Genomic DNA, 13,877 nt, shown 5'->3' on the forward strand with positions numbered 1-13,877 from the left:
AAAAAATTTCAGAACTTGAGGACCACCTCAAATGAATCAAGTTAGATGATGATGATGTTGGAAGAGGATGAGAAAGAAAAAGAAAAAATTTAAGAATAAAGAAAAATCTTTTTACTTATGGGACAAATGAAAGTAACCAAAACATGGTTTGCAGAAGGTAAGGAAAGGATGAAGATATTGAAAACCTATTTTATTGTGGCTGAAAACTTTCCAAATTTTCAAAGAGATATGGATATCCAGTTTCAAGAATCTAGAAGGACTCTAGTAAAATTCAATTAAAATAACCTCACCAAGGCATATTTTAGTCAAAATATAAAAAGTACAAGATAGGTATGATCACATAACTCAACTGGTAGAATGTTTGCCTACCATGCATGTCTAGTACCATATAACCCTAGTATGGTGGCATTCGCCTGTAGTCACAGCACTCAAGACGCAGAAGCAGAAGAACAGAAGTTCATGGTCTTTGGATCAGTTGGATGGCTCAGCAGTTAAGGAGCTTACTGCCAAGCAGAGTGACCAGTTAAACCCCTAGAACACACTTGGTTGTCCAGAAGCAACTCTGGACAAGTTATTCCCTGACTGCCACATGCATGCTGCCCACACATGTGCAACACACACAATAATTAAATGTAAAGAAAAGTTCAAGGTTATTCTCAGCTAGAGAAATGCATTAGGTCACACACAAGGGAAGTCTCAGCAGAAAACTTACAGTCCAAAAGACAACAAGAAGATTATTCAAATTATTGAAATAAAAAATTTCCAACCAGAAATGTAATATCCAGCCTAAGTATCCTTCAGAACTGAGTGGAGGGTGCCTGGCAAGATGACTCATTGGGTAAAGCACTTGCCACTAAGCCTGATGACCTCAGTTCCATCTCCAGGACCCATATGGTAGAAGGAGAAAACCACCTAGCTCCAACTAGTTGTTCTTTGTTCTCCTCATGCATGCTGTGGGCACATGTGCACACACATATACAACACAATAAATAAATGAATGAATGAATACATAAATGTGAAGACACATTTAGCAAGTAGAGACACAACTTGTACAGTTGATGATAGTTATCCATTGTCCATGACCAGAGCAGAACTGTGGAAATGGAATCATAACTAGGATGGCCACATTAGCAAAGACAGCAGCTGGAAATGTGCCAATGTGCATGAATTCACACCAACCAATGCCAAAAATCTTTCTTTCTGCTGTGTCCTTTCATTTGGTCTAACTGTCAAAGATGCTGCCCACATTTAGGGTGGGTCTTCCCAAGTCTATTAAGACAATCAAGACATCCCCCATACACAGAGACATACATACCCACAGTTCAACCTGATGTATACAATCCTTCATTGAAGCTCTCTTCCCAGATGATTATAGGTTGTGTCTCAATGACAGATAAGGTAACACCCTGATAAATACAGTGTATATATTAAAGATATCAATACAGTTCAGGACCTTTCACTTTGGTCCATCCTGAACTTCCTTGTCCCATTGTAACTGTGAATGGGGAAGCACAGCAATGCTTGACTTAGGTCTCAGCCCACTCAAGAATGAAAGTTTAAGTAACCACAAGGCCCTATGAAGGAGAGAAAGTACATTTAGAATAAACAGTGGGGATCCTAGAGGAAAGAGAATAAGAGGACTTATTGTGGCCCCAAGACCAACTAATGAGTAAAGGTGTAGGGCATCCCACTTCTCTTCCTCTTCTGAGTTCTTTTCAGAAGAATAATTAGGGCTGGCTAGATGGCTCAGCAGATAAAAGTACTTGCTGTGCAAGTCTGATGACTTGAGTCAAGATTCCCCAGGACCCATGAAAAGGTAGGAGAGAAAAGACTCCCAAAGTGTATGTGCCATGGTATGTGTGCACTCACACACACACATATTAAGCACATTCAACAATAACAAATAATAATAACATGTAGATGTAACAGTCTTATTAAATAAGAAACACAGAGCCAAATGCAGAGTTAAAAGCCCAAGAGGTCAGAGCAGTAGCTAAGAGCTGATACTAAAAACCCTTTCTTACCCTACTGCTGATGTCATCCTTCCCCTCAGAAAGAGATCTACTTCCTGTGTATCTGTCTTTTTATTGACTTTCTGTTCTGTCTTCTCATTGGTTGTAAACCCAAGCACATGACCTCCTCATCACTGCCTATCTATACAGCCCTCTAGGTCTCTATGGTTGGTATTGAGATTAAAGGCATGTGTGTGTCTCCATGCTGGCTGTATCCTCGAACACACAGAGATCTGTCTGTCATGTGATCGGGATTAAAGGTGTGCGCCACCACCACCCAGCTTCTGCTATGGCTTGCTATTAGCTCCGACCCCCAGGCAACTTTATTTATTAACACACAAATAAAATCACATTTCAGTACAAATAAAATATTACCATAATAACACTAAGAAATGAATAATTAATTTTAAAGTACATGGACACTGCAGAGAACAGCTGCCCCTTGAATTTGTGTGGAAAGTAGATCTGTAAAAAGCCTGTAATAATCATAAGAATGTGCCTCTCTTAAACTCATACATGCACATTCACACATACATAAACACAACTTTTTAACGAAATTTTAAAAAGGAGCTGAAGAGATGGCTCAGTAGTTGAGAAGTTCACTGTTCTTGTAGAGGACTAGAGTTCAGTTCCAAGCACCCACATTGGTCAGTTCACAATCATCTGTAATCATCCTAGTCCAGGGGATCTGACACCCTCTTCTGGGCTCCATCTGCTCCTGTATCCCATGTGCACATACCCACAAACACTCAAAAATATATACAAGGATTTAAAGGATAAATATCACTGCAACATACATACAAGGTACATCATTCATGGATGAGATTTTCTTACACTATGAAGAAAACTCTACGAAAGGTTTCAACAATATCCAAAGTCCTAAATACTCAGAGAATGACATAGATTCACTCACTAAAGCAGAATTCCCAAATCTAATGGCTCTCATAAGTTGGCCAACATTAGGAGCACCCAAAAAGCAGCCAGCAGACACCTCTCTTTCCCAATCCACAAACACTACCAGTCTCACACACATATATAAATGATTGAAATGCCTTAGAAATTACATAGAATTACACACAGATTATTCTAAAATCATAACAATTTTCTTTTAGTTCTTTTTTCCATAATTCCAGAGTTATAGAAATGGGACATGACACAACAAAAAGAATAGACCAGAAGAGCAGATTGCAGCTAGATTGCTAAGAATCTGTGTGAGCTTAGGCAGGGTCTGTTTTCTGTCTGAGTCTCATTTTTAACATATGTAAAACAAGGTGGCTGCATTGTATTACCCATAACATAACATTAATTTCAATCTGTGCACAATTCCTATACTTTCTTTTCATACGGTGGAATTATGTCGCACATACCCTGAAATGACCACAAGGTGTCAGAATGTGTTCATCTAAATCATGGTTCCAAATTAATATAGTCTACTTATTTTGCATTAGACTAAAAGACTCATTTTCATATTCCACACATTTCAAGAACCATCATAATAGCCCTCTCAAAACAGTAAGGCTTGTGCTACCAGAAAAAAAATCAGAGATAAATATATAACTTCTGCCCAATAATTAACCCATACATTCCCCTCAGCAGTACAATTTTTTCTTCAGTAAGTCTTCACTTGTATCATTTTTGTTCCCTAGATCGAAATTTTATCCATCATTTGAAAACTAGCTCGACTCTTTCACAATATCAGTTACAATGACAAAAATATCACATGGTACCCATTGTGTTAATCAGTCTTCCCTTACTATAATAAGTGCCTGTTTGAAGGTTTGAATGTGCACTGTTTGAAGGTTTTAATCCATGGTCAATTGGCCTTAATGTTTATGCAATTGTGATGAAGCAGGACATCATGGAGTAGCACTTCTTTTGCCACCAGGATTTAAAAACAGAGAAAGTTCAAGGGCCAGGTCCCACTCTTTCCTTCAAAGGCTTTCCTCCAGCAACCAGAAGACCTCCTACCAAGCTCCACCTTTTAAAGACTCCATGTCCTCCCAATAGCTCAAAGCTGAGCACCAAGCTTTTAACACATGGGCCATTAGAAATTACTCCAAATCCAAACATTAATATACACAATTAATACATGTTAATAAAACACGAGGTTTGCAAAATGATAATCTTTAGAGGGAAACCTAACAGGAAATACATAAGGCTTTCTTGAATGTAACTACATTACCAGAAAGAAGGATATGAAAGGTGATACAGATAAATGAAAGGTTAGACCATGCTCTGGAAAAGTTAGTTCTCGCCGGGCGGTGGTGGCGCACGCCTTTAATCCCAGCACTCGGGAGGCAGAGCCAGGAGGATCTCTGTGAGTTCGAGGCCAGCCTGGGCTACCAAGTGAGTCCCATGAAAGGCGCAAAGCTACACAGAGAAACCCTGTCTCGAAAAACCCAAAAAAAAAAAAAAGTTAGTTCTCTACAACTTCATCACAATCTAATGGCTTTTCCCCCTAAAACTAGAAAATATCAATCTAATCATTCACTGAGACAAGGTAAGTGAACGTGAGGTAAGACTAGTCTTTAGAAAAATATTAAGATAGGAACACACATGCCCTATAAACTGCAATCATTGCAACAGTGGAGCAACAAGGAAATACAGATCAGTGGACCCAAATACAGCCTGGAATCAGATGCGGGTTATACTGAGATTCTGTGTGTAATAAAGATTTCTTTTTTTTTTTTCACTCTTTTTTTTAAATTTTATTTTACAATACAATTCAGTTCTACATATCAGCCATGGATTCCCTTGTTCTTCCCCGTCCTGCTCCCTCCCTTCCCCCTAGCCAACCTCCCATTCCCACCTTCTCCAGGGCAAATCCTCCCCGAGGACTGAGATCAACCAGGTAGACTCAGTCCAGGCAGGTCCAGTCCCCTCCTCCCAGGCCGAGCCAAGTGACACTGCATAAGCCCCAGGTTTCAAACAGCCAACTCATGCAATGAGCACAAGACCCGGTCCCACTGCCTGGATGCCTCCCAAACAGATCAAGCCAATTAATCTCAATTAAGGTATGTAATAAAAGAAATCAAAAAATAGTAATAGGGGAACTACCTCTACTTAGATCAAATTTTCTGACTTCAGATTCCTAACTGCATGTCATGATAAATTCTAGGTGAAGTAAAGACTGTGTATGATTGTGTGTGCATGTGAATGCATTATATAACCTTCTATGCATGTATGGGTGCATGTGCATGCACGTGTGTGTGAAGGCCAGAGGTTGATGTTATTTGATGGTTTTTCTTTATCACTCTCCGCCTTATTTTTTGAGACAGGGTCTCTCTCACTTAAACTGAAACTCTGGCCAGCAAGCCACAGGGATCCTCCTGTATCTACCCTGCCACCAGCACTAGAATTACACACAAATAGCACCATGACTGGCTTTTTATATATGTCCTAGGAATCCAAACTCAAATACTCTTGCTTGTCTAGAAAGCACTTTAATGATTGAATCATTTTCCCAGATCTCGACTAGTATTCTTAAATGTAAAAATTCTATGAGAATGATGGAAAATACTTTTCTTTTGTGTCTCCTCTATATTCTACAGTTTCCTTTTTTTTCTAAAGAAGAAATAATATCTGACTTCCTGGCCACTAAAAATGTTTGATGATGATCAACTCAAGTTCTGACACATTTAGTTATATTTAATATTTTAATGGAATCCCAATAACTGTTTAAAAAATCTCTTAGACTAAGAAAACATAAAACTAGAAAACAGTTTACTTTTCTCCAAATTATGTGGTATATACTAGATCCAGATTAACTAAGCCATCATTAGAACCTAAGACATCTGAGATCCTATCTCAAGGGGGGTAAAATGAGTAATGTTATCACAGAAGGAAAAAAAAACACGTTTGAGAGGCAGAGACTGGAAGGCAGGTACAGGAGAGCTGAGGTTGCCAAGAAAAGAGATGCTGGTACTGTAGTGGATGCTGTTTGAGCTATGCCCTGAGGCTCTGCCCCTAGTGAGGTAGCAGGTAACTGTTACACCTGCCTGTGGACTTGAGGTACACGCCCCTGGGGCATGGCTGCTAAATAAAAAAGGGAGCATTGTCATCAAGATTCTATTTCTTTCCATGCTTTTCCTCACTTTTGGAGGATCTTTTCTATATCCAAAATAAATCCAAACTCTCCATTTCAATACTAAAAATGTTCAAGTTTTCTACAATAAAAAATTAGTCTTTCCAATACCAATCACTGAAGTCTCCAGAAGGAAGATGGGGCCCTACAACAATGACTCTACCTAGACTAGAATGATGCCATTGTACCCATGAATATTACTCAATGATCAACTTTGGACTGAAACCTCTCCAGGACAATCCCAAGATGAGATGGTCCATCATACCACACTTCCAGCCAGAATCTCAGACAACCTTACCCATTACTCTGAGACTGGATGCAGAATCTACCACTAGCCCTATTGAGACCTAACTATCTGGGCTTTCTTATAGGACCCCACAGAGATATTAATGTAGATTATTATTATATATACTAGTAAACTAATTTAGTAAAATATTAGCCTTAGATAATTTGCATGGTTATGGATTTTTGTATATTGATATAAATATAAACTATTTTCATATTCCTATTTAAGATAATTTGCATATTGATACAAATATAAAAGTATATTTCTTATATAATACATATATTTATACTCCTATTTAAAATATCTTATATATTGATACAAATGTAAAATTATATTTATCATACTGTATGTACATTCTACCTCTGTTTAGGATATTTTGTATATTGATATATATTGTTGTCATATTGTGTACTGCATTATACATTTTTACCTCGGTTTAAGATATTTTATCTATCGTCACAATTTTGAGGTCATTTTCCTTTTGCTGTACATTTGCTTACAGACTGTATACCTTGTTTATATAAAGTCTTAGTCCTTAGGTTATTTAGGTAGCTAAGACTTAGATTTATAGTCACCCATGCTTGTGATCTCTATAGTTACATTAGTTAGGTTGTCCAGATTTACAGATACATAGTTCAGATGGACAGGTAATCTTCAAACACTTCATAGACCTAGAAAATATGACATTTAAATAACTTAGAATTCAGTTGATGTGAGACTCAATTGCTCCTGGCAGCACCACTCTGATCCCAAGAGAATGTTGGGCTTTTAAGACACTCAATTTGGAAGTTTGACTTCTTCCTGGCTCATAATGGGCTGCTGGGCAAAGAACTGTCCTTACCTTGACTGCTGACAGTAAAGAATGCTGTCATTTCTGGATGAGTGGGGTACACAAAAAAGTAACTACTAAACTCTGAAAAGACAGGGTAAGATGGTCTTTCAAAATTCCTGCTTCTAAAAATGATCTGTCAGATATTCTAGGCCTGCAGCCAAATTGGATGACCCAACAACGCTGAGAGACTTTAAGTGACTGTCTGTAGCTAGAAGGTTTCTCTGGTCCTGCCCAGCCCATGGTCCCACAGCCACTTATAAAATAATCATTCATAGGTTTAATTTTATTTACAAACTGTATGGCCTATGGCAGGCTTCTTGCTAGGTAGCCTGCCTCTAAGCTGCCTTGCCATAGGCCAAAGCAGCTTATTTATTAACCAATGGGAACTACATATATTCACAGCGTACAGAAAGACATGCCCTAGCAACTGTCCAGGCTGCCAGCTGTCTCTGTTTATTCTCAGAAGATTTCTGAAAGTTGCTTGCTTGCATTTTCCATTTTCTCAGGTATTTTTGTATTTCTTCTCAAGTCTTTGATGGGATTGAAGATTAACAGTTACAGTTACAATCTTCTTGTATCTTAGCTAGAACATATTAAGTACTAGATTCAGATTCTTCAGGATAGGACATCTTTTGGAATAATCTCTCTAACATACCATTTACCTGTGTTCTGGACATCTCTGGATTTTAGTATGTGTCTCTTGTTTGGTGTTGTTCTTATTGGTTGTAGCTCCATTTTGTTTAGGTTGTTACCCGTTATTTCTTCTGGACAATATTTAATAATCATTCCTATTGTATATAGTTTTGTGTTAGGTTAGAACTTTCTTATTTAGACAAAAGGGGGAGATATAGTGGGTGGCTGTTTGAGTCTTGCCCTGAAGCACTGCCCCTAGTAAGGTAGCAGGTAACTGTTACATCTGCCTATGACCTTGAAGTACACGCCCCTGGGGTGTGGCTGCTAGGGATCCTTAAGACCTGGGATTCACATATGCTTTCTCTCTTCACTACCTCGTGATTTTGGAGGCTGAGATCTTGGACCAGGCAGATCAGCATAAGACATAGCTCAACTTTCTCGGATCCTATGATAAATCTCCTGTGGTTGTGAGTTAACCCTCAAATAAATTCCTTTGCTCATTAAATAGACTTCATCAATTGATCCCATTACTGGGACATGTGATTGACACTTCAGAAGGACTTCTGACTTCAGATGCCTTCAAGGGGTAAATCATTTCTTGGAGCCTTTTAATCTTCGATTTTGGATATATTTGACTCCTGTCATGTGTCCAATGTCTTTAATGATATCATTATATCATACATATGAGACAAGCAAATAACTGTTGTCTCTACTTCACAGTTTAGGGGACTTCTGTGCACCTAGACAGCCACACAGGTATAAAGCATTGCCAATTCAAAGTATCCATTCAGGCGAGGTTAGGCAGAAAATGGGAAAAGACAGTCCTCACTTGATAGAATTATATTCAAGTAGCCAAGAAAAATATCAAAGTTTCTTTTCTTTTATTTTTTTTCAAGACAGGGTTTCTCGTGTAGCCCTGGCTGTCCTGGAACTTACTCTGTAGATGAGGATGGGCTTGAACTCAGAGATCCACCTGCCTCTGCTTCCCGACTGCTGGGTTTAAAGGCATGCACCATCACATCCAGCAAGGTACAGTTTCTTATCCAAATACGTTGGCAAGTAGAAATGCAGAGGTGCCAAGAAGAGAGATGCTCAGAGAATTCATGCAGGACTGGTCCTGACTTTTCATTATCTTGACTTGCAATTGCTTCTGAGGTTCACAGGCAGATAGACTATCAGCCAGAGAAAACGAGTACCAGGGGGATTTAGGAGATAAAGCAGGCTGTGCTTCCCTGGATCTCTCAAGTTCAAATTTCCCATTCACCCAACTACTCTGTCCCTGAAACTACTCCAACAATTTAAAATTCCATTTCTACCCTTAGCTTTGCACCTCACACTTTTGCTTCAGTGACTTTCTCATCATAAAATAATCCCAGCACAAATATCACTACAAACCTCCAGGAATTTGTGAAATTTTGTAACAAGTTTTTTTTTAATTACAACAAAAGAATAGTATGAAAATCCCTGACACCCCGTTGAGAATTGTGCCTGTAAAAGGTTTGGCTCTTGAGATCTGGGGTGAAACAGGCACAGACCATGTCCTCTTGATACTATCTATGTGTACTTGCCATCCTAATTGGAGCAACATCACTTCTGTTGCTCAAAAACTATGATTAAGACCAGGGATGTAGCTCAGCTGGTAGAGTGCTTGCCTAGCAAGTATGAGGCTTCTGCATTCTATCCCCAGCACCACATAAAACTCAGTACGATGGTGTACTCCTATAAATAATCCTAGCACTTGCAAAGTGGAGGCAGGATCAGAAATTCCAAGTCATACTCAGCTGTGAGTACAAATCTATCCTGGGTTACATGTGATCTTGCCTCAAAAAAATAAAATATTATGCTCACATCTTCAGTAGAATGCGACATTCAAGGATTCTTCCAAACAACTATGCCTTCAGCAAAACCACTACTTCCTTTTAAAAAAGCAGACAACAGAGGTCAGCAAAGCCCATTCCACTTTTTATCCCTGGGAAGCCTCACAGACTTTGGCTTTCATACTGCCAATTTCAGGCCCTTTGCAGCCCACCCTTCCTCTTAAGGCTCTACATGATAATTGAATGATGGGTTCTCCTGGATATAGAGAATGAACCCTAATCAGTCAGTATTAGTAAATGAGGAGAAACAAAGCCATGGCTTTGGAGATGGTGCAGTAAACACAAACAACACAACAGGCTTGGAGAGACATTATTTTGAAATGAATACACTCCTCTCAGACTTGATCAGAAACAGGTGATACAATACACAAATAAACACAAAGCATATATACAGTATGTATCACACTTGAATAAGAAGACTGCAATTAAGGGCAGCTATTTAAAACTATAATTGATAATTTTTAAGTAAGTATACCCTTGGAACCAAATGCAGATGGCAAACCCACTATACAGCTGACCCCTGGGCATGAAGAAGAAATAAACAGGAGGTACATTCCATGCTGTTAATTATTTTCACTGCTACAGTTGTTTGCTATATAATACAGGTCATGGGGTTAGCCTGAAGCTTCTCCTAATATATTAGTAAATAAATTTGAACAGATTTTAATTTGCTAATGGAAAGGTCTAGGCCAGTTGCAAATAAGAGGCTACTTTGTCTCGCTCATTAGCATGCAACCAGGCCTATCCTTCCCATTCATACAAAATGTTACATTTCCATAAAGTGTAGTGTAATTTGTCAGAAAAAAATTCTGGGAACTATATTAGAATAAAGATAAATTTGTATCATGTGGTCATCCTCCACATAGAGTCTTTATGATAATTGCATGTCTAACACCTGCCTCTAAATAATACTGCCTGCCAAATAATGCCACTCAGAATCTTCATAGTATGTAAAAATGACAGGGAATAAAGCAGCTATTCCTCTGGACGTGTTTCTGTGTTTCTATGCTTAGAGCTATAGCCTTTATTGCTATTCACTAGCGTGTCCCAGGTTTTGTTTAGTTGTGGGTTGTTTTTTTGTACAGATGACCGTGACTCATTCTCTTTGGCAATTTTAAATACTTAGTTTACATTGAAGAATTAGGATGTTTTTGAAAGCTGGCATTCAAATAACAGAACAAATCACTGCATGCTATGTGCTAAAAGCCCCAGCTTGAGATAAAATGGATTTTTGAAGTATTGTCCATCATTTAATCAAGGTGCAATTTGTATTTTTGGTGCCTCCCTCCACTCCTATTCCCACAATCATTTACTTAATACACTAAAAATAATTACCAAATTTGTAGGATTGATCCCTCAAATTAAATCTGGTAAATAGAAGATCCCAAGTTCAAAACTTTGATCTATTTTTTTATTTCATTTTGTCTTTTTTGTTATGGACTGTGTCTTCTGTAGCACAGGCTGGCCTTGAACTCACAGGGGAGGGTGGCCCTGAGCTACTGATCCTCTTGCCTCCACCTTTCCAATGATGAAATGATAGGCTGTACCATCACATTTAGCTTACAGGCTTCTGTGGTTCTGGGAGTTGAATTCTGAGGGGTTTCTTGCATGAGAGGCTGGCATTCTCCCACTTGAGCTCATCCCCAGCCTTGGAAGCAATCTTAAAATCTCCCTTCTCATCATTCATCCTCTCTAAGTCATTGATCATAAGCAGACACCAGTGAGAACAGACCAGCTCCATCACTTCCTGGTCAAGTATCCCTCAGGTACAGACTAAAGAAAACCAGCTAGAGTAGCTGGCTCCTCAAACTAACTTTTGGGGGCTCAGGAAGAGATATTGTACAAGAACCTGACAGTGAGCAACAACAGCTTCTTTAAAAGAGAAGCTGAGGGAGACTGTCACCCTCTGAGACGACAACTTTGCAAGTCCAAAAGTTACTGTCAAGAGATAAGCCACCTCTCATGGAAAAGCAACAGTAGGAAAAATAAAGTTGCTGTAAGAAAGTCTGGGATTATAACATTCAATCATTTAAGAATTGACAGAAAAACCTCTTAGACTTCTCTTAGGCTTTCACTCTCATATTTAGTTAATAACTTAAATCTACATTTTCTGATCTGAACTCTCAAGTACATACATCACAGTTGCTTAATACTCTGTAGTTTTAGGAAATCCTTTACATTTTCTTGCTGGATTAGATGTTTACCACAGCCCTGGGCAATTGAAAGGCTCAGAGAGGTACAATGGCTTCACTCACACAGCAGGAACTTGGGTACTACTAGCCCAGTGACCCCAAATTCCAAGCTCTTCACTATCCTACAATGACTGTCTCCAAAATGAAGTATCTGAGAGCCCTGTCACAGTCCTTGGATGCAGGTTGAAACCACTCACATTTCTCTACACCTTCCTCCTCCTCAGCCTTGGCTGCATATGCTTGGGTTGTCTAATCCCTCCAAACAACTCCTCCCCATCCTGCAAGCCTTTTCTCAGCAAGTGGCATGCCTCTTATGCAGGGGATGGGAACAGGAGTTTTTAGCTCTCCTGTTGATGAGCTGGCTGTAGGTGGGAAGGGAGGTGTAACTACCCTATAGACTACCTCATTTCTCAAGGATCTGACCCATTGAGGGCAGAACCTCCAAAATCACTAGCTATGATAATTAACTAAACTCATCTGAATTCCTAGTATGGATGGCACAGCAGAACTCACAATGCCCTGCTTTTACCAAAGTCTAACTCGACACTCCCACTCCATCAAAGAGAAGAGAAAAAAGAAATCACCAGGAAAGTGCCTGTCTAGATTCTCCTAAAGATGACAAGGCATCTTGCCCTATCATTTTAGAGGTTCAGTGTCCTCTAAAAGATGAACCCACAACAGAGCAAATTTAAAAAGACAAGAAAGAGAATACGATAATGATTGTGCTACTTAATAACTGCAACAGAGACAGAATAATTAGAGAGGTCTAGGTAACAAAACGCTATTCTACTCAACAAGTACAGGGCCCATTCATCACTGAGTACTCATCCATTCACCTGTTATTCTATGCATACATAGAGGACCTTATTTTTAATACTCTCAATCAATACATTTCTGGAGCACTGTCATCTTGATGTTGAAGAAGTGCGGTCCTTTTTCAAAGGAAATAATTGCAGTCCATAATAGCATAAGATACCTCTGCTTGGAGTACTGGAATCTTCTTAGCAGTAGCCCCTCCGACCATCTCATAATAAAATGTCATGAGGAAATTAAATGCTGGGCTAATGTGTACTGAGAGCTGTCCTTCAAAACCTGCTGATCTATTAAGTAGTTAGCTGTTGCCTGTCATATAGACTCATTACTGTATTAACTTTAACATTTGTTTCTCTGCGGTGATTTCTTCCTTCAGCATTTACTGCACAGCTTAGGTAACCAGCCATATGAAATGGACAGGAAAGAATACATTTGTTAATCTTTATGATTTCTGAAACTTTAAATCCTACTTGGAAAATTGAGGAATGGAGCAGCATCTGGAGGCAGACCTCCATGATTCTAACAGAATCTCAAGGATCAGTTGAATATACACCAAAGTTAGGTATTTTTAACTCTAAATATCTTCCTTCCTTTTATGGTAGGAAACAAACCCCCAAAACTCCAACAGAAAACCTAGTAACTTTATATCTTCATCCTTGTGTCTCGGCTTCCCAAGTGTTTCACAATTTTTTTCTATTGCCCATTTTCATATACATGCTAAAGTATCCCTTGTACAGGTTGTTCAAAGGTCATGAAAGCACAATATTCCTTAAGAAAGTAGCCGGCTAACGGGAGCTTCATTGGTATTTATATCAGTAAACAATTGAAAGAAAGCAAGGGAAGATGCTGAATTCATAGGGCATAGGTAAATACTTCACTTTATTGTTCTAAAAATATAAATTTGGCATTCAACAAGGAAATCTTGGAAAACTGACATTTAAGGAAGGAAGGAAGCTTGTAAACTCTATAATTGAAGTACACAACAGGACATTTCCCCTCTCTTAGTTACCTCAACTCTCTGTTTAAATGCAAAGATAAGACCTTAATGAGTATTTTTAAAGCAGATACTTTTAAAGTTCTAAGTCTCCACACCATTTTTTGCCTTTATATTCATTAGTCCAACATGGTGGCACACACTTTTAATCTCA

The sequence above is a fragment of the Peromyscus maniculatus genome, chromosome X (genome assembly GCF_049852395.1).
Source record: "Peromyscus maniculatus bairdii isolate BWxNUB_F1_BW_parent chromosome X, HU_Pman_BW_mat_3.1, whole genome shotgun sequence".
NCBI lineage: Eukaryota > Metazoa > Chordata > Mammalia > Rodentia > Cricetidae > Peromyscus > Peromyscus maniculatus.